The 22,916-nt window shown below is 40.0% G+C and overlaps 1 pseudogene; it reads left to right on the forward strand.

The window, feature by feature from the left end:
- The first annotated feature begins 20,092 nt into the window (after positions 1–20,092).
- LOC117071851 lies at positions 20,093–20,224 on the forward strand (annotated as a pseudogene).
- The last annotated feature ends 2,692 nt before the right edge of the window (positions 20,225–22,916 follow it).

Here is a 22,916-nt window from a genome sequence, read left to right on the forward strand (position 1 = left end):
ATTTCTGTCAGACTATTGTTTTTCTTTCTTCTTTCTAAATTTTTGTGGGTACATAGTAGGTGTGTATATTTACAGGGTATGTGAGATGTTTTGATATCAGCATGCAGTGTGAAATAAGCACATCGGGGAGAATGAGGTACCAAATTATCCTCATTTGTCAGATAATTTCAAAGAACAATTGACTGTAAGATGAGAGAAAAGTGATAGAAATTAGAGTATTGTAAGAGTTTTGCAGTGTTTGAGATGGGGGAAGAGGTATTAATTAACTTTAAATTTCTCTTAGCTTTATATCCATCCTAAAAGTTGAATATATAATTTCAAAATTAAAAGTTGAATATATAATTTCAGAAAGACTATATAATGTCTTTATTCTACTTCTGTCCCCTCTGTGAGAACACAAGTAGAATAAGTAGAATAAAGACATTATGTATTCTTTTTGTGACATTGTGTCCAGAGAGGACACTAGTAGAATAATGAAAACTCAATAAGCTCAATTCAAGATACAAAAAAGAAAGAAAAATAAAACTCAAACAGCCCAATGGAAGAGAGAAAAGGAAAATATAAAAAACTGAGGAAAAGTCTGATAGAAAATACAAAATAGGAAAGTGTAATTCCAAATATATCATTAATTGTAACAAATACAGAACAGTTACATTTATCTGTTAGACGATACAGATTCTCAGACTAGACTAAAAATAAATTTTTAAATGCAGCAATGTGCTATTTACAAGAGACACACCTATAAAGTGTAAGGACAGAGAGAAGTTCAATATAATTTTCTAGACAAATATTAGTCAAACAAAAGCCAGTATAGCAATATCCTTATATTAGGGTTCTTGGCTGTGAGCAATAGAAGACTTTCTAGTTATTTAGGCAAAAGCATATTCATTAGAGGATATTAGCAGATCATAGAATCTACAGTAGGCCAGAGAGTTAAGTTTGTACACCTAGCAGTCAGGAATAGCACTCAATTGTATTTGGAAGCCATGACAACCCTGTACAGTTCAAGCCATTGAAATTCTGGACCAGATAGGAGAAAGCCTTCCACTGTTCTACTACATAATTTCTAGAAAAATAGATATTTGGCTCCACTATTGTTTTACATCCCTCACTTTCTAAGTGAAGTCTAGTGGGCACATTTGATTATCAGAGCATGGGCCATAAAGGAGGCCGGGCAGGAGTGGAGGGAAGAACCCAGGATGCTACTTAGAAGGTGCTACTTGGGAGAACCCAGGATGCTACTGGGTTAGAGAGAGCTCAGAAGGTTGATAATTCCTCCAGATAATGGAAGGCTGTTCAGAAGTGTCAGGAGATTCAGAAAACCTGATAATAATAAATAATCTATGAAAATGTAATCTAAAAACTCATGCTGAATAGCCATAAGACTTATATATTTATAATTTATTTTTAGTAATAAATATAAAATATTTGCAAGACATTAATAAAGGAAATTAAAAAGTTTTATTGAAGGATGTCAAGGAAAATTCAAATAGAAAGATAAATGAGAAGATAAGTGAGAAGGGTGAATATTTTAAATTGTCCTTCAACTATTATAAATGTATTGAAATTTCAATGAAATTATTATGGGCTTTTTAATTAAACTTAAGAATCTGATTCAAAAAGTAGACTTAGAGGTCAAGAACAGCTAAGAAAATTTTGAAGAGATATAGGAGGAGTATCTTGTCCTGCCAGGTATCAAACCTGTTCTACAGATACGACAATTTGGTATTGTTTCCAGGAATGCACAAAATAAAGACCCCACTTGGTGTATGGTAGAAATTGTCATTCAAATATGAAGGGAAGGGATGGATTTATTTAATTAGTAGTTCTCAAAAAATTGGTCATCCCCATAGGGAAAAACAATTCCTAACTCATGCTGTAAACTCCAGATGAACTAATGGTACAATAGGAAGAGCTAAATTTTAAAAGTTTTACAAGAAAATTTAAGAGACATCTTCATTGTGTCAGGGTAGGGAAAGATTTCTTAAATAATATGCAGAAGCACAAACCATAAAGGAAAAGATTGGTGAATTTGAATACATAAAAATAGAAAGTTTTATATGATAGAAGAAACTATAAACAAGGTGAAAACACAAACCATAGACTGGGAAAATATTCTCCCAAGTAGTAACTTATACCTTTACTAACAAAAGATCAATATTCAGAATATGTAAGGAATTAACCTATACAAATCAATATATAAAAAGATAAACAAGCCGATATAGAATGAGCAAAGCAGTAGATAGGAAATTCATAGAAGATACCCAAATGGCCAATACGTAAAAAGATGCACAATCCCACTAGTAATTAGGGAAATGCAAAATTAACCTATGAGATACTCGTCTGTACCATTTTTAGTGATTAGATTGTTTAAAATTTTAGAAGACCAATAATGAGGAAAGTTATGTAGAATCTAGAACTTTCCCATACCATTGGTATGATTGTAAAACGTTTTGATCACTTCAAAGAACAGATTAACAATATCATTCTGGCCTTGATGAAGTCACAGGGACTGGATTTACCTCTGGCTTGAAATGACTGAAAACAAGAAACAAAATATAGGAAACCATAAGGCACACAGACATTAGGCAGCACAAGACCAAGACCATGATCTCTGAGAGACAGAAAACAAAGAAGGCAAGTCCTACAATCATTCCAGCTTACTACCTTGAGAATTTACATATCCCACTCATGCATAGTCCAGGGCACTCCTGAGTTGTGTCTAAGAGATGGAGTTTGGAGTCTACGGAGAGCAAGAGGGCTACAGTTGACAGGAAATAGCATAGGAGGGGAAAGCTACAAAGAGCAAGAGAGCTTGAGGGATGTGGAGAGGTTTCCCCTTGAGTCTTCAGCTGAAGGTGCTCAGTGCATTTACTTAAGGAAACTACTCAAGTAATTCCATTGGAGAAAACAATGGAAATAATTAGTGGGTGCAATCTCTGGAACTCACACAAGACAGAGAATGGTTTGTGTCACCAGCCGAGTGGGAAAATCTCGTAATTCACAGGGTATCAGGGAGAGTAATCAGAAGTAATCAATGGTGGGAAAACATTAGCCCTGGACTAAAGACTGCTCTGGTTCCATCTAATAAAGCTTAAAAGTGAGTCTCAAAAGGATAAAATGTTTCCAAGTACCTTAATTGCATCCCAGGACAGAACTCAAGAATATTTATGGGAAGTAAAAATATCTACTGAAGTCACAGTTGTGAACAGCCAGCAGCTCCACTGGTAGGCATCTAATTCTTGCATGCACACATGGAACTGTGCACTGATTTATTGCAGTAATTGTGAAAAATCAGAAGGAACTCAAGGGTCTATCAATAGAGGGATGCATAATTAAATTGAAGTGTATTCATACAATGAGATATTTACCTCATTAACAATGAACTGAATCTATATAAGTCAACATACTCAAATCTCAGAACATACTGTTGAGTTTAAAAAAAACAAGTTAAAAGGATATGTGCAGATGATACTATTTATGTATATTTATAAAATGCTTTAAAACAATCACATAAATTGTTTATGGATACACACATATGTTAGAAAATACATAAACATATGCATTACTTATAATAGCTAAAATGTATAAGTGCCTGTTGAACATTAATTTGAAATGTGATAGTGTTGAGAGAGGGACATTTAAGAGGCAATTGGGTCATGAGGGCTCTATCCTAATGAGTGGATTACCATGAATTAATGGGTTAATGTAATAATGGATTATCATGGGAGTGGGACTGGTAGCTTTATAAGAAGGGGGAGAGTAACCCAAGCTAGCATGCCCAGCCCCTCACCATGTGATGCACTGCACTGCCTTGGTACTCTGCAGGGAGTCCCCATCAGCAAGAAGGTGCTCACCAGATGCACCTCCTCAATCTTGGATTTTCCAGCCTCCAGACTGGAAGAAATAAATTTTGTTTCTTATAAATTATCTAGTTTCAGGTATTATTTTATAAGCAACAGAAAATGAACTAAGATAGTGTCTCTATGTGCCAAGTGTTATTTAAGGGACTTAAATGTATTATCTCATGTAATCCTCCCAACTTTATTTTACAGGTGCTGAAACTGAGGCACAGAACCAGTAAGTAGACGAGCTGGGATTCAAACATTTATTTCTGGCCCCAGAGTCCTGTTATCAGACTCTATTAAACCTACCCACTTTAGGATTAAATTAGGGGATTACTTCTGGATATAGGGTGAGGGCAGCCTAGGGATAGAGATAGCTGTAATTTTTATTCCTTTCAGAAACAAAATCACAGAGCAAATCTGCCAATGGATTAATATTGGTTAAATCTGGGTGGTGAATTCTTAAGTATAACTTGATTTTCTATTCTTTTTATTATGTTTAAATTATTTTACATTGAAATTTCTTAATTTAAAAAGTCTTTACAGAGGTGTGAAATTATGTATCTTGGCCACAGAAGCCTCCTGGGGAAAACAAAGAACAGCAGACCTGACTCCTTTCTCCTTCTAAATTAAAGATTTCTCTGGTGGATTGTGGGTGTTCATATTAAGGGCAACTTGAAGGACACTAGTAAGACCCTTCTCTTTATGTCTCCAACCTCATTCCTGGAGAATATGTCAGAAATGCGGGAAGAATGGAGTGGAAGAGTCAGAACCAATGCCCCAAACTTGGTGTACCTATCAAGAGAGATGCAAGAGGACCATTTTCGTGGCCACAGCTGTGGCCATCACCTTGGAGAGAAAGGTCCTTTCTTCCTTCTCCCAATACCCCTGGAGGAACTGCTTCTGGACCAGCCATGGTAGTTCCCCACCACTCCTCACAGCCATGGACACTGCCATTTTCTACAAGAGCACTGTGAGGCCAGGGCAGCAGCTGGGAAGGCTTGCTGGTGACGAGGCTGCATTCTCTGGGTCAGTCTCTGCATGGATGGCCTTTAGGCTGAGTCCATAGGGTTGAAGTCTTATTATAGGAAGTAGGGACCCCAGTGAAGCGAGAATGACATTTTCACATTAGCTAAGCTGAGCCCTTTAAATCATTTTTTTTTTTTTTTTAGGTGACTTGATTTTGCAGCTCCAGCTGATGAGGTGGGATGTCTTGTTTCTATGTATGGTCAGGGGAGTCTGTGAGGTAGCGATGCATGCTAAGGGTCAAATATTGCCCCTGGAAGTTAGACTGAGATCTGAACAGAGTAATTCTGCCTCAGACAAGGTCTGCGGATGAAGACCTGTCTGATAGTTCACTTGATAACTATTTATTGAGCCTTTACTATGTGTACTTTTGTATTGATTCTCTAAATTTCTCAGTTCCTAGGGGGCAAGAATGGTTGGGGAAGGGTGAAAGCCTGAAGAGGGAAGTAGGTGATGCCTTACAAACAGCTATGCTTGATATGCTAAAGGGTTTAAGCCTGGTGGTTATGGAGAATTGGCCTCACTATTTTCACCTGATATATGGTGACTGGTGCCAGAGAGGTCACAGGTGGAGGCAAAGGTCTAACAGATTAAGGGGAAGAGAACTGGGAGCAGCAGCCTCTTTGCCACTTTTTAGACCATGCCATGGTGGCAGCCACAGAGTTGGCTGCCATTTTGTGGCATTTAGTCAGGAAATGTCCATGGAGAAATTTCCCACAGGGAGGAGGCTGTTGGACAGATGACTTTCAAGGTGGCAGTCAACATTATACAGCACCTACCAATTGCAGGCCCCATGCTCATATATGAGCAACACTTGGATCCTTTCAGGCAAAAATCTCACTATCTAGTGGAGCTGCCACAATCTAGCTAGCCAGCTCAGTGCCTTCTAGTTCTAAGATTCTGTGATAGGGGTGGCTCTAGCTGAGTCTCAAGAAGTTACAAACTATTACCAGTTGAGAGAGAGAAAGCAGGAAAATCATTCTGATTTGTCTATCCTGCAAGAAAGCACTCTTGGGTGAGTGTGGAAACCTATGTATAAATATTGACTCAAGGTGGGGAAGAGGGTGTTGAGGCAGTCTTGCAGGAGTTTGTTCCTTGGGATTCCTGCCTGTGTCTGCCAAGATTTGGAGGCTAAAAGTGGTTTACCTATGTGAATTTCTTTTTTATTTATTTATTTATTTTTATTTTTATTTTTTATTATACTTTAAGTTCTAGGGTACATGTGCATAACGTGCAGGTTTTTTACATATGTATACTTGTGCCATGTTGGTGTGCTGCACCCATCAAATCATCAGCACCCATCAATTCGTCATTTATATCAGGTATAACTCCCCAGTGCAATCTCTCCCCTCTCCCCCCTCCCCATGATAGGCCCCGATGCGTGATGTTCCCCTTCTCGAGTCCAAGTGATCTCATTGTTCAGTTCCCACCTATGAGTGAGAACATGCGGTGTTTGGTTTTCTGTTCTTGTGATAGTTTGCTAAGAATGATGGTTTCCAGCTGCATCTATGTCCCTACAAAGGACGCAAACTCATCCTTTTTTATGGCTGCATAATATTCCATGGTGTATATGTGCCACATTTTCTTAATCCAGTCTGTCACAGATGGACATTTGGGTTGATTCCAAGTCTTTGCTATTGTGAATAGTGCCACAATAAACGTACGTGTGCATGTGTCTTTATAGTAGCATGATTTATAATCCTTTGGGTATATACCCAGTAATGGGATGGCTGGGTCAAATGGTATTTCTAGTTCTAGATCCTTGAGGAATTGCCATACTGTTTTCCATAATGGTTGAACTAGTTTACAATCCCACCAACAGTGTAAAAGTGTTCCTATTTCTTCACATCCTCTCCAGCACCTGTTGTTTCCTGATTTTAATGATTGCCATTCTAACTGGTGTGAGATGGTATCTCATTGTGGTTTTGATTTGCATTTCTCTGATGGCAAGTGATGATGAGATTTTTTCATGTGTCTGTTGGCTGTATGAATGTCTTCTTTTGAGAAATGTCTGTTCATATCCTTTGCCCACTTTTTGATGGGGTTGTTTGTTTTTTTCTTGTAAATTTGTTTGAGTTCTTTGTAGGTTCTGGATATTAGCCCTTTGTCAGATGAGTAGATTGCAAAAATTTTCTCCCATTCTGTAGGTTGCCTGTTCACTCTGATGGTAGTTTCTTTTGCTGTGCAGAAGCTCTTTAGTTTAATGAGATCCCATTTGTCAATTTTGGCTTTTGTTGCCGTTGCTTTTGGTGTTTTAGACATGAAGTCCTGCCATGCCTATGTCCTGAATGGTACTACCTAGGTTTTCTTCTAGGGTTTTTATGGTATTAGGTCTAACATTTAAGTCTCTAATCCATCTTGAATTAATTTTCGTATAAGGAGTAAGGAAAGGATCCAGTTTCAGCTTTCTACTTATGGCTAGCCAGTTTTCCCAGCACCATTTATTAAATAGGGAATCCTTTCCCCATTTCTTGTTTCTCTCAGGTTTGTCAAAGATCAGATGGCTGTAGATGTGTGGTATTATTGAGGACTCTGTTCTGTTCCATTGGTCTATATCTCTGTTGTGGTACCAGTACCATGCTGTTTTGGTTACTGTAGCCTTGTAGTATAGTTTGAAGTCAGGTAGCGTGATGCCTCCAGCTTTGTTCTTTTGACTTAGGATTGTCTTGGCAATGCGGGCTCTTTTTTGGTTCCATATGAACTTTAAAGCCTTTTTTCCAATTCTGTGAAGAAACTCATTGGTAGCTTGATGGGGATGGTATTGAATCTATAAATCACTTGGGCAGTATGGCCATTTTCACGATATTGATTCTTCCTATCCATGAGCATGGTATGTTCTTCCATTTGTTAGTGTCCTCTTTTATTTCACTGAGCAGTGGTTTGTAGTTCTCCTTGAAGAGGTCCTTTACATCCCTTGTAAGTTGGATTCCTAGGTATTTTATTCTCTTTGAAGCCACAGTGAATGGAAGTTCATTCATAATTTGGCTCTCTGTTTGTCTGTTACTGGTGTATAAGAATGCTTGTGATTTTTGCACATTAATTTTGTATCCTGAGACTTTGCTGAAGTTGCTTATCAGCTTAAGGAGATTTTGGGCTGAGAGAATGGGGTTTTCTAAATATACAATCATGTCATCTGCAAACAGGGACAATTTGACTTCTTTTCCTGACTGGATACCCTTGATTTCTTTCTCTTGCCTGATTGCCCTAGCCAGAACTTCCAACACTATGTTGAATAGGAGTGGTGAGAGAGGGCATCCCTGTCTTGTGCCAGTTTTCAAAGGGAATTTTTCCAGTTTTTGCCCATTCAGTATGATATTGGCTGTGGTTGTCATAAATAGCTCTTATTATTTTGAGGTACGTTCCATCAATACCGAATTTATTGAGCGTTTTTAGCATGAAGGGCTGTTGAATTTTGTCAAAAGCCTTTTCTGCATCTATTGAGATAATCATGTGGTTCTTGTCTTTGGTTCTGTTTATATGCTGGATTACGTTTATTGATTTGCGAATGTTGAACCAGCCTTGCATCCCAGGGATGAAGCCCACTTGATCATGGTGGATAAGCTTTTTGATGTGCTGCTGAATCGGTTTGCCAGTATTTTATTGAGGATTTTTGCATGATGTTCATCAGGGATATGGTCTAAAATTTTCTTTTTTTGTCGTGTCTCTGCCAGGCTTTGGTATCAGGATGATGTTGGCCTCATAAAATGAGTTAGGGAGGATTCTCTCTTTTCTATTGATTGGAATAGTTTCAGAAGGAATGGTACCAGCTCCTCCTTGTATCTCTGGTAGAATTCAGCTGTGAATCCATCTGGTCCTGGACTTTTTTTGGTTGTAGGCTATTAATTATTGCCTCAATTTCAGAGCCTGCTATTGGTCTATTCAGGGATTCAACTTCTTCCTGGTTTAGTCTTGGAGAGTGTAAGTGTCCAGGAAATTATCCATTTCTTCTAGATTTTCTAGTTGATTTGCATAGAGGTGTTTGTAGTATTCTCTGATGGTAGTTTGTATTTCTGTGGGGTTGGTGGTGATATCCCCTTGATAATTTTTTATTGCGTCTATTTGATTCTTCTCTCTTTTCTTCTTTATTAGTCTTGCTAGCGGTCTGTCAATTTTGTTGATTTTTTCAAAAAACCACTCCTGGATTCATTGATTTTTGAAGGGTTTTTTGTGTCTCTATCTCCTTCAGTTCTGCTCTGATCTTAGTTATTTCTTGCCTTCTGCTAGCTTTTGAATGTGTTTGCTCTTGCTTCTCTAGTTCTTTAATTGTGATGGTAGAGTGTCAATTTTAGATCTTTCCAGCTTTCTCTTGTGGGCATTTAGTGCTATAAATTTCCCTCTACACACTGCTTTAAATGTGTCCCAGAGATTCTGGCATGTTGTATCTTTGTTCTCATTGGTTTCAAAGAACATCTTTATTTCTGCCTTCATTTCGTTATGTACCCAGTAGTCGTTCAGGAGCAGATTGTTCAGTTTCCATGTAGTTGAGCGGTTTGGATTGAGTTTCTTAGTCCTGAGTTCTAGTTTGATTGCACTGTGGTCTGAGAGACAGTTTGTTATAATTTCTATTCTTTTACATTTGCTAAGGAGTGCTTTACTTCCAATTATGTGTTCAATTTTGGAATAAGTGCGATGTGGTGCTGAGAAGAATGTATATTCTGTTGATTTGGGATGGAGAGTTCTATAGATGTCTATTAGGTCCGCTTGGTGCAGAGATGAGTTCAATTCCTGGATATCCTTGTTAACTTTCTGTCTCGTTGATCTGTCTAATATTGACAGTGGAGTGTTGAAGTCTCCCATTGTTATCGTATGGGAGTCTAAGTCTCTTTGTAAGTCTCTAAGGACTTGCTTTATGAATGTGGGTGCTCCTGTATTGGGTGCATATATATTTAGGAGAGTTAGCTCTTCCTGTTGAATTGATCCCTTTACCATTATGTAATGGCCTTCTTCTCTCTTTTGATCTTTGATGGTTTAAAGTCTATTTTATCAGAGACTAGGATTGCAACCCCTGCTTTTTTTTGTTCTCCATTTGCTTGGTAGATCTTCCTCCATCCCTTTATTTTGAGCCTATGTATGTCTCTGCATGTGAGATGGGTCACCTGAATACAGCAGACTGATGGGTCTTGACTCTTTATCCATTTTGTCATTCTGTGTCTTTTATTGGAGCATTTAGTCCATTGACATTTAAGGTTAATATTGTTATGTGTGAACTTGATCCTGCCATTATGATTTAACTGGTTATTTTGCTCGTTAGTTGATGCAGTTTCTTCCTAGCCTTGATGGTCTTTACATTTTGGCATGTTTTTGCAATGGCTGGTACCGGTTGTTCCTTTCCATGTTTAGGGCTTCCTTCAGGGTCTCTTGTAAGGCAGGCCTGGTGGTGACAAAATCTCTAAGCATTTGCTTATCTGTAAAGGATTTTATTTCTCCTTCACTTATGAAACTTAGTTTGGCTGGATATGAAATTCTGGGTTTAAAATTCTTTTCTTAAGAATGTTGAATATTGGCCCCCAGTCTCTTCTGGCTTGGAGAGTTTCTGCCAGAGGTCTGCTGTTAGTCTGATGGGCTTCCCTTTGTGGGTAACCCGACCTTTCTCTCTGGCTGCCCTAAGATTTTTTTCCTTCATTTCAACTTTGGTGAATCTGGCATTTTGTGTCTTGGAGTTGCTCTTCTGAGGGAGTATCTTCGTGGTGTTATCTGTATTTCCTGAATTTGAATGTTGCCTGCCCTACTAGGTTGGGGAAGTTCTCCTGGATGATATCCTGAAGAGTGTTTTCCAACTTGGTTCCATTTTCCCCCTCACTTTCGGCACCCCATCAGACGTAGATTTGGTCTTTTTACATAATCCCATACTTCTTGCAGGCTTTGTTCATTTCTTTTTCTTCTTTTTTCTTTTGGTTTCTCTTCTCGCTTCATTTCATTCATTTGATCCTCAATCGCTGATACTCTTTCTTCCAGTTGGTCGAGTCGGTTACTGAAGCTTGTGCATTTGTCACGTATTTCTCGTGTCATGGTTTTCATCTCTGTCATTTCGTTTATGACCTTCTCTGCATTAATTATTCTAGCTATCAATTCTTCCACTCTTTTTTCAAGATTTTTAGTTTCTTTGCGCTGAGTACGTAATTCCTCCTTTAGCTCTGAGAAGTTTGATGGACTGAAAATTTCTTCTCTCATCTCATCAAAGTCATTCTCTGACCAGCTTTGATCCATTGCTGGCGATGAGCTGCACTCCTTTGCAGGGGGAGATGCGCTCTTATTTTTTGAATTTCCAGCTTTTCTGCCCTGCTTCTTCCCCATCTTTGTGGTTTTATCTGTCTCTGGTCTTTGATGATGGTGACGTACTGATGGGGTTTTGGTATAGGTTTTCTTCCTGTTTGATAGTTTTCCTTCTAATTGTCAGGACCCTCAGCTGTAGGTCTGTTGGAGATTGCTTGAGGTCCACTCCAGACCCTGTTTGCCTGGGTATCAGCAGCAGAGGTTGCAGAAGATAGAATATTGCTGAACACGCGTGTACCTGTCTGATTCTTACTTTGGAAGCTTCCTCTCAGGAGTGTACTCCACCCTTGAGGTGTGGGGTGTCAGACTGCCCCTAGTGGGGGATGTCTCCCAGTTAGGCTACTCGGGGTCAGGGACCCACTTGAGCAGGCAGTGTCTGTTCTCAGATCTCAACCTCCATGTTGGGAGATCCACTGCTCTCTTCAAAGCTGTTAGACAGAGTCGTTTGCGTCTGGGCACGTTTCTGCTGCTTTTTTTGTTGTTGTTGTTTAGCTGTGCCCTGTCCCCAGAGGTGGAGTCTACAGAGACAGGCAGGTTTCCTTGAGCTGCTGTGAGCTCCACCCAGTTCGAGCTTCCCAGCGGCTTTGTTTACCTGCTTAAGCCTCAGCAATGGCGGGCGCCCCTCCCCCAGCCTCGCTGCTGCCTTGCGGTTAGATCGCAGACTGCTGTGCTAGCAATGAGGGAGGCTCCGTGGCCGTGGGACCCTCCCGGCCAGGGGTGGGTATAATCTCCAGGGGTGGGTATAATCTCCTGGTGTGTCCGTTTGCTTAAAGCGCAGTATTGGGGTGGGAGTTACCCAATTTTCCAGGTGTTGTGTGTCTCAGTTCCCCTGGCTTGGAAAAGGGATTCCCTTCCCCCTTGGGATTCCCAGGTGAGGCGATGCCTCGCCCTGCTTCAGCTCTCACTGGTTGGGCTGCAGCAGCTGACCAGCACCGATTGTCCGGCACTCCCTAGTGAGATGACCCCAGTACCTCCGTTGAAAATGCAGAAATCACCGGTCTTCTGTGTCGCTCGCACTGGGAGTTGGAGACTGGAGTTGTTCCTATTTGGCCATCTTGCTCCGCCCACCGTGAATTTCTTTATAAGCATTTTTTCTTTGACTGAAGAAGGGGAGTAGGCCATAAATAAGGCCTGGGTTTCAACAGATAAGGACATGGGAGAAGTAGGGATAATACTTGGCTTCCAATCTGGCCACTTTGTAATGGGGACTCCTAGTGGTGACTATTGGAGGCATTCTCCTCAGAAATGTTCTGGAAGTTGAGGTACAGGGCGTGCCACTTTGGCATCTTAGAGGTTTTGTGTTCCAGGTGGCACAGCATTTTTCTGGAAGAGTAAAGATGGTAGCTAGGGCAGAAAACTGGTGGGAGAAGGTGGGAGCACTGAGCAGGAAGAGGCTGATCTTGAACACAAGGAGGCCCCTCCACCCTACCCCGCCAGGCACCCACAAACACCTTGTGTGGGGCAGGAGGTCTTCAGAGGGGGCTGTGGTCCTGGGGTTAAGCTGAAGGCTACTGTGGAGTATCCACACTTCTCCTGTTTCCCCATGTGTCTCCACAGGCTGGATGGCCCAGGTCTGCATGAAGAACAATTCTGTGGCAAAAGAATAACAGGTGTCCAGAGAGAATCTAGGTTTTTCCTCTTTGCCAAACTGGAATAAAGGGCATCTCCAGAATCGCCTTCCACTGAAGAGTTATATTCTATGACAGGGTCTACTCTGAGCTTGAAGAATCTAGAGATCTGAGATACCCTCTTCTAAGACTGTTTGCCATTTTTCTGGCCAAAATTATCCAGAAGCAGAGCAAACAAACTTTGGAGCCAAAGGAACCTGACTTCAAATCCCAGCAACATCTTTTCCTAGCTGTGTGGCTTTGGGCAAAGCTTTTACCTTATCTGAGCCTCAGTTTCCTCATCCAAAAAGTGGGGATGTCCTGATCACAGTGCTGAGGTAAGGATCAAATGAGATGATGTATGTAGAATATGCAGTCCAGGGGCTGGCACACAGTAAGTGCTTAATAAGTGCTGATTCCCTTTCTGTTCCTTTCACTTAGTTAGAGAAAAACAACCACATCAGCTAAAGGCAGGACTGGAATAGAACTTACACCCTATGTTCTTGGTCGGGCATGGGCCCCAGATTTCAGGTCCCCTGATGTAGGTCAGCAGCTGGGCCTGACCCCCTACCCCCTACCCGCAGCTGCACAATGCCCAGGCATCTTCTGGAGCCTTGGAGCCCTTTGATTTTCCTTGGATTCCCAAATGGCTGTTTTCAGACAGGCCTTCTCCCAGCCAGCTGCCCCCGGGGCTGGCAGTGGTGAAGCCTGCATTTGTCAAGTGACAGCTTTAATGAAAAACGAGGCACAGACTCACATGCATTAGGAAGTAGCTGAGCTTTCTGAGCCACATCACACTACAAAAACCAGTTCTGTGCAGCCAAGCTCGCTGAGATTGATTTCCTTGAACCCTTTATCTCACTCTGATATTTTATCTCAGAAAGTCAATACTGTGGGTATTGCCATCTAAACAGGACTGTCTCCTGTCCACATATTGTTGGAAGGGAGTCTGGAAAATTTTTCCCAACCATTCATTTATTTGTTCATCAGAAGCCAGCTTCTTTGTTGCTTTGATGCAAGAAAGACTAAGCTTGGTGAGCCAGCCGGCCTTGCATGCAGCTGACAACAAGATGTATACAGATCCCAGCAGGAGATCAACTTTGGGCCCCAAGAGCTGTCTGTTGACGCAAACAACGGGAAAGTCAAATCTTCATGCATTACTCTCCTATAGTACTTAAGGTGGCTTGAGAGGCAGACAAAGTGTTCAGGTGTAGCTTGAGGGATGCTGGAATGGGGCAAGGTAATTTTACATCTTCCTGGAGGCTGCACAGGTGTGGATTTGAAGCCAGCTTGGATTTTCTTAACTTTGCCTTTGGTCACCCGGAGGAGTCAGATCCTGAGAAAACAAGTCATGTTAACCCATGGGAAGTCAAGTATAGACCAACTATGCTTTATTAATTTGTTATTGGAGGTCCAGGACCAGTGATGGGGGTAGGTGTGTTCAGAAGGTAAATTACAAATCAGAAAGATGCTTAGTGAGTGCAAAGTTAGGGCAAAAAGCAAAGAGAGCAGGATCTTCTTGTGAAATTGTTTGTCCTTCCTTCTTTCATCCCTCCATCCCTTCTTCCTTTCTTTCTTCCTTCTCTCCTCTCTCCATTCAGAAATTAATGAGCCTTTTTATCATGTGCCTAGTCCTTGCCGGCTCTGGAAATATGCAGATCCCTGGAAGCTTGCATACAATCTAATGGGGAGCCAGATAAGTCAACAGAGAATACAGAGCACAGGTGTTAGCAGTTGTGCCTTCACTTGTAAAGCAGGTGGGCTGAGAGGGCTACAGTGAGGGCTCACTGAGACAACGTCCATCAGGTTAGTGACAGCACAGTGCATGGCTCATAGCACTCAATAAATGTTGGCTACTGTTATTTTTATTCCTCATCTCCTTAGTGCTGGTGAACACACAGCAGAGGAGAGGTGAATGCTCTGGGAAGTCAGTGAAGATTTCCCATCCAGGAGCAAGGGAGGATTAGTGGGCCTTCCCTGAGTGGAGAAGGGGCACGAGGGTCCCAGCCAGGAGGCCAGACGCTTGATACTGTGTTCAGTGAATGATAAGGGACATTGAGGTAGAGGAGGGAAAGGGGTACAGGACAGGAATAAGATAATACAGGGTCAGATTGTAAAGTGATAGCCTGGATGCTGAGGGAACAATGGAGGCTTTTAAACCGTGAAAGCATGACTGGATTTTTGGAAACCTAGCAGTGATGATAGCACAGAACATGGATTAAATAAATTGTGAAAAGTCTCATTCAGAGCCCTTTTGATATGGCAATGTGTGAGAAGAGGAGGACCTACTGCAAGGTTGCATTATGAAGATGGAAAAGAGAGACTAGATTGGTGAGATACTGAGGAAGTAGAATTGGAGGGAAGTGATTACTGATTGAATTCTGGAGGGGAAGAAAAAAGGAATGGTTGAGTATATTCTTAGGGTATTTGGATGCATTATGGTCTCACTAGCCCAAGCTAGGCATTGACAGAGGAGGAAGAAGCATAGGAGGAGAGGGTGGTTTCAGTTGGGACAAGGGTGCGGGTGCTTGTGGGATATCCAGGTGGAGATGGGGTGAGGATTGGAGACACTACCTGGGGGCTTGTCAGTAGGGGCTACTGGAAGTCCTGGTCACTTAAGGAAATGTACAGAGAAGGTGGCAGACAAACAATTTGGGTTGTTCAAGAAGAAGAGAATCCTGGCTAGGAATCTAAGGAAGGATTGATGCAAAGAGGGAGGGAAGGGGGACAAGAGGACAGGTGTGATCGCCTATACCCAGGAGCACAAAGGGGCAAGTGGAATGAGAACTAAAAAGAGTTGACATTTGGTGTCTGGGGTGCTTTCAGACAAGCCCTCTTCCTGGATAGATATGAACAAGTGACTCATCCAACTTTACTTTTCTAAAATTCCTTATTAGTCAACAGAAGTTTTGTTGACTACAATATAGCTCCTTTGCTTGGCTCAATAGGTGTTTCAACAAAGATTGAACAGTGAGATCTTACTATTTCCAGCCTGACAACTTATCTTCCTTCAGGCCCGTTATTAAGATTTCAGAAGCTCCTCCATCTGTCCAGGAACACACTGATATCCCTTTAGGTGGATGGTTTCCATGGAAACTAATCTCTTTGATTTGTTAATCATTTCTCTCCGTGCTAATGTCAGCAAGTGACCAGTTCTCACCCCGTCTCCTCACTCTGGCTCTGATCTATATGGATTAGGATGTGGGTACTGGGGGACCTGGCCATCCCTGACTGTGAAGTTGGCCATCTCTTCTATACTATGTGTGGTTTTGCAGGGTAGAGAGAAAACAGTCTCTATTTAGACATCATCTAAGAGGGCAGTGCAGTTTGGTTTTAAATCCTTGCCATCCCACCTTTGGCACTTGGTATGTTTGGCAAGTTATGTAACTGTTCTAAACCACCATGTCTTCATCTATGAAGTGGAGATAAATCCTAAATCATAAGGCTACTGGGGGGATTAAATGAGGTGAGATATTAAAAGTAGGGCAACAATAGCTTGCAATTGCTGGTATTGTCATTATTGCTGTTCTAGGAATGGTTAACTTTTGAAGGAGGCAGTTGATCTCATTCCCAGTGTCTTCCTGAGGTGCCCTGTTCTGTGACTTATTAAGGCTTTTACTTTGCAACAGGGAGGAGGAGGGAAACCCACATACATTTGCATGGGGCTGTGATTATAAATACTATAAGGGATAATAAGCCTTGGACAGGTTTTTAAAGTGAACATGTAGCCTGGGCTCCGGTTTCCTGCTCTGGAAGAAGTGTCACAGTTTCCTGTAGGCTGCACCTTCCCCTCTGCCCCACCCAGGGACCTAGAGATTAGGCATCCTCCCTTCTCCCCACTTCTCCCTCTCCCTCCTTCCATCCCTCCTTCCTCTTTTCCCTTTCTCCTATACCCTCTCCCTTTCACGTATCTGTTATAGAGAATGTAGGCAAATCACTGGCCCATTGTGCATGTTCAGTTGAGAAACACTGCATTTTTTTTTAACTGTTTCTTTTTGAGACTGAACTGATTGACCATACTTCTTTAGTGAATTTTTTGGTCTTGTCTTTTGCCCAATTTACTTGCTATTTAGGATGTTAGTTTTTTCTTGGTAATCGTTTTGTAGCTGTTTTAGTAAGAATATTTTCTGGCATATTTTTCAAAAATTTTCCATTTGCTTTTAAATGGGCAAAATAAACATGTACAAAATGCAAAACATTCAAAAGGCTTCATAGTGAAACAAAAGGCTGTCTCCATTCCCTGGCCCCATCACCCATTGTCCCTCTCCAGAGGCTGCTACAGGCACACCTCAGAGATATTACAGATTTGCTTCCCAACACTGCAAGAAAGTGAATGTCATCATAAAGCAAGTCACATGAATTTTGTCATTTCCTAGTGCATGTAAAAGTTATGTTTACACTATACTGTAGTCTATCAAGTGTGCAATAACATTATATCTAAAAAATGTACATATATTAATTAAGAAATACTTTATTACTAAAATATGCTAATGATCAGCTGAGCCTTTGGCAAGTCATAATCTCTTTTGTTGGCAGAGGGTTTTGCCTTGACATTGATGGCTACTGACTGATCAGGTTGGTGGTTGCTGAAGTTTGGGGTGTCTGTGGCAATTTCTTACAATAAGATAACACTGGCCAGGCGCAGTGGCTTACACCTGTAATCCCAGCACTTTGGGAGGCTGAGGCAGGTGGATTGCCTGAGGTTGAGAGTTCGAGACCAACTGGCCAGCATGGTGAAATCATCTCTACTAAAAACACAAAAATTAGTCGGGCACGGTGGCTGGCGCCTGTAATCTGAGCTACTTGGGAAGTTTGAACCATGGAGGCAGAGGTTGCAGTGAGCCAAGATTGCACCATTTCACTCCAGCCTGGGCAAGAAGAGTGAGACTCCATCTTAAAAAAAAAAAAAAGATAACATGAATGTTTGCTACATCAATTGGCTCTTCCTTTATGAAAAAGCTCTCTGTAGCATGCAATGCTGTTTGACAGCATTTTACCCAAAGTAGAACTTTCAAAATTAGACTCATTCCTCTCAACCCCTGCTGCAGCTTTGTCAACTAAATCCTTTGCTGTGATTTCAGCAATGTTCACAGCATCTTCACCAAGAATAGGTTCCATCTCAACAAACCACTTTCTTTGCTCATTCATTTATTCATAAGAAGAAACTCCTCATTCATTTAAGTTGTATCATGAGATTGTAGCAATTCAGTCACATCTTTGGGCTCCACTTTTAATTCTAGTTTTCTTGCTATTTCTACCACATATGCAGTTATTACCTCCACTGAAGTCCTGAACCCTTCAAAGTCATTCATGAGGGCTGGAATAAACTTCTTCAAAACTCCTGTTAATGTTGATATTTTGGTCTCCTCCCTTGAATTATGAATGTTCTTAATGACATTTATGGCATTAATTTATCTATGGCAGCTATATAGCCTTACAAAATATGTTTCTTAAATAATAAGACTTGAAAGTAGAAATTACTCATTGACCCATGGATGGTAGAATGGATATCATGTTAGCAGACATGAAAACAACATTGCTCTCCTTGCACATCTCCATCAGAGCTCTTGGGTGATCAGGTGCTTTGTCAATGAGCAGTAATATTTTGAAAGAAATCTCATTTTGTAGGCAGTAGGTCTCAACAGTGGGCTAAAAATATTCAGTCAACCATGCTGTAAACAGCTGTGCTGTCAGCCAGGCTTTGTTCTTCCATTTACAGAGCACAGACAGAGCAGGTTCAACCTGATTCTAAAGGGCCCTGGGATTTTCAGGATGGTAAATGAGCATTGGCTTCAACTTACAGTCACCAGCTGCATACTCCTAACAAGAAAGGCAGCCTGTCCTTTGAAGCTTTGAAACTAGGCATTGAGTTCTCCTTGTAGCTATGAATGTCGTCCTAGATGGCATCTTCTTCCAGTATAAGGCTATTTCATCTACATTGAAAATTTGCTGTTTAGTGTAGCCACCTTCATCAATGATATTGGCTAGATTTTCTAGATAACTTTCTGTAGCTTCTACATCAGCACTTGCTGCTTCACCTTGTACTTTTATGAAGACAGCTTCTTTCCTTAAACCTCACAGGCTAACCTCTGGTAACTTCCAACTTTTCTTCTGCAGTTTCCTTACCTATCTCAGCCTCCACAGAATTGAAGAGAGTTAATGCTTTACTCTGGATTAGGCTTTGACTTGAGGGAATATTGTGGCTAGTTTTATCTATGTAAACTATTAGAAGTTTCTCCATAGCAGCAATAAGGCTGTTTCACTTTCTTATTGTGAGTGTTCACTGGAGTAGCACTTTTAATTTCCTTTAAAACCTTTTCCTTTGCATTCACAATTTGATTAACTGTTAGACACAAGAGGTGTATTTTATGGCCTGTCTTGGCTTTTGACATGCCTTCCTCACTAAGCTTAATCATTTCTAGCTTTTGATTTAGTGTGGGAGATGTGCAACTCTTCCTTTTTACTTGAACACTTAGAGGCCACTTTAGGGCTATTAAGTGGACTAATTTCAATTTTGTCATGTCTTAGAGAACAGTGATGTCCTGGGAAAGGGAAAAGGACAGAGAACAAACAGGTTGTTGGTGGAGCTGTCAGAACACACACAACATTTATTGATTAAGTTTATTAGATGGGCATGGCTTGTGGTGCTCCAAAACAATTATAATAGTAACATTTAAAAGATTACAGGTCACCATAACAGATATAATAATAATAAAGAAGTTTGAAATATTATGAGAATTACCAAAATATGACACAGAGACACGAGTGAGCACATGCGGTTGGAAAAATAACTCTGACAGACTTGCTTGACACAGGGTTGACACAAACCTTCAATTTGTAAAGATGTGGTATTTGAGAAGCACAATAAAATGCAACAAAACGAGATATGCTTGTACTTAATATCAGAATATTGTGTATCCTGCCTGAGATATTGCATGCATATACAGATTGTAAGAATATACATGTATATGTAAGAGTCTATATATTTATACATATGGTAATTTATATAAATTTGTTTACATCTAGCTTTTTCACTTAATAAATATCTGGCAGATCATTTTATATACATTTTTATAGAGCTGCTTCATTATTTATAATGACTGTATGCTTTTCCATCCTATGTTTGGGCTATATTTAACCATCAAATATCAAACATTTAAATTGTTTCTAATATTTTCTATCACAACACTGCTGCAATGAATATATTTATAATACATGGGTTTATCTGTAGAATATATAATCTAGAAGTGAAATAATTAAGTTAAAGTTTGATAGATATGATCAGATTACCTTTTATAGAGGTGATATCAACTTACACTCTCTACAGTAGTGTTTAAGAGTATCACTTCTTGGCCTTTTGGCTAAGATCAAGTGTAGTATCTGTTCTTATCAGAAGTGTTTAAGAATATCTCTTTCTCTACAGTTTTTCCGAAGTTGAATTTCATCAAACTTTTTGATGCTTATCAACCTGATATGTAAATTTTTTAAACTCAGCATAAGTTCTAATTACACTGTTCTTGTTATAAAAAAGGTTGACTTTTTTTTCATATGAAGAAAATCCATTTCTTTTTCTGTTTTGGGGAAATATGTCTTCATATACTTTGTCCATTTTCCTATTAAAGCATTCCACTTCTTACTGGTTTGTATAGTTCTTTACCTATATTGGTGAATTTACCCAGTTGCGATATAAATTGAAAATATTTCTTCATAGTTTATTGTTTGTCTTTTTTAATGTTCTTGTCATGCAGAAAACTTTTTATATCTAAGTTATTACATTGATCCCATATTTTCCTTTGATAAGTTTTAGGTTTTGTGTTACAGTTAGAAAGATATCTGCTTTGTGCAATTATTTTTAAACTCTCATTTTTGTAGTGTTTAATAATTATACATATATATATTTATATTTGATCTGCTTGGCAAATAATCTGTCTTTTCTCCACTTCTTCTAAACACTGCTTTTATTGTATGCTAAATTTTTGAATAAATTTGTGTCAATTTATGTACTCTACATTCATTTCCTTTGACCTGTCTGTGGATTCATGCCTCAGTACCATACATTTTTATTTACTATAGCATGATAATATCTTTTAATATCTGGCAGAGCTTATCTCTTCTCTTGCAGTAGCAGGAGTTGGGTGTCCATGGCATATACAATCTTAAAGGATTTTTAATACAGATTTTCAAATCTATTTGCCGAGACGGCGGATCACGAGGTCAGGAGATCGAGACCATCCTGGCTAACACGGTGAAACCCCGTCTCTACTAAAAAATACAAAAACTAGCCGGGCGAGGTGGCGGGCGCCTGTAGTCCCAGCTACTCGGGAGGCTGAGGCAGGAGAATGGCGTAAACCCGGGAGGCGGAGCTTGCAGTGAGCTGAGATCCGGCCACTGCACTCCAGTCCGGGCGACAGAGCGAGACTCCGCCTCAAAAAAAAAAAAAAAAAAAAAAGGATAGAGTTTAAAGTGTTATTCTTTACTTCCTTCCTCATCTATAGCTAGATATCTATTCTTAGTCCTAAGTTTGAATAGTCATTTGCTTTTCCTGAAGTTTTGCATAGTTTATGGGTTTAATGAAAAAAAGCAGCCTCTGGATGAACTTATCAGTTGTACATTTTTTTTTACTACTCATTAATTTTTGTTTATATCATTATTTTTCCTCCTCTTTTCCTTCATTTTTTGTCTGTAATATATGTCATTTACTTAATTTATATTTATTTTTTTATTTGGTAATAAATACACTTAATGTAATAAATCAGTTTTTGATTACTGCAGAGGTATTGATATGTAGCCTCCTCATTTTCATTTTTGTAACCATTTAATAATTACTCTTTCAATTTTTCTTTTACCCTAGAATTATTTAGGATACTGTTTGTTTTTCATATTTTCAAGTGATTGGATTTTTAAAATACAAATTTCATTTGACTTAGAAAATGAGTCCGTGTAGTTTCTATTTTGGAGAGATTTTTTAACTAAAATTTTCTTTGTCATCCAATATAAGCCATATATTGGCACCAGAACAAAGTGTAAGGTTTATAGGGCCCAGATTGTAATGTCAATGTGTTAAGTCTGTCTTACTAACTTTATTATTTAAGCCTTTTATATTATTTTTATATACCTTCCTCATTTTTGAAGCTTTAAAGAAGTGTATTGACCTCTCTCATTGCTATGCCTTTCATTTCTTTCTATTTAAAAATATTTTTTGATGCAATCTTATTTATTAACAGTGCAATTTATTAAATATTCATGCCTTTGGCCGGGCGCGGTGGCTCAAGCCTGTAATCCCAGCACTGTGGGAGGCCGAGACGGGCGAATCACGAGGTCAGGAGATCGAGACCATCCTGGCTAACACGGTGAAACCCCGTCTCTACTAAAAAAAATACAAAAAACTAGCCGGGCGAGGTGGCAGGCGCCTATAGTCCCAGCTACTCGGAGGCTGAGGCAGGAGAATGGCGTGAACCCGGGAGGCGGAGCTTGCAGTGAGCTGAGATCCGGCCACTGCACTCCAGCCCGGGCGACAGAGCAAGACTCCGTCTCAAAAAAAAAAAAAAAAAAAAAAAAAAAATATTCATGCCTTTATAAATTAGACTTCACAACAAAAAATGACAATTTCCTCTTTGTTTTACCCATGAAGTCTACTTTTGCTGATATTGATATTGCAAAGCCTGTTTTTCTTCATGTTTTTCAGATATATCTTTGTACAACCTTAACTTTAGCATCTCAGCATCTCTTTTAAAAATTTTCATGATTCCCTAGCTCTTGGAAGTTTATGTTGTTGTTGTTGCTAGTGTAACAAACCCTCAGTCTTCTTATTTCTTAATGGAGATGATAATAGTAGTACGTCTCAAAGGGTTGTTGGAAGGACTAAATAAGACCATGTACGGCAACTGCTGAGCACAGTCTTATTATTATTATTAATCCCAAAGTGATAAAAATCATGCATTTCCTCTCTCTCTCTGTCTCTCAAGTTTTGCCCTTGTCACCCAGATTAGAGTGCAATAATGCCATCTCAGCTCACTGCAACTTCCACCTCCTGAGTTCAAGTGATTCTCCTGCCTCAGCCTCCTGAGTAGCTGGGATTACAGGTGGCCACCACCATGCCCAGCTAATTTTTGTATTTTTAGTAGAGACAGGGGTTTCATCATGTTGGCCAGGCTGGTCTCGAACT

Source organism: Trachypithecus francoisi, unplaced genomic scaffold, assembly GCF_009764315.1.
Source record: "Trachypithecus francoisi isolate TF-2019V2 unplaced genomic scaffold, Tfra_2.0 Lachesis_group3, whole genome shotgun sequence".
NCBI lineage: Eukaryota > Metazoa > Chordata > Mammalia > Primates > Cercopithecidae > Trachypithecus > Trachypithecus francoisi.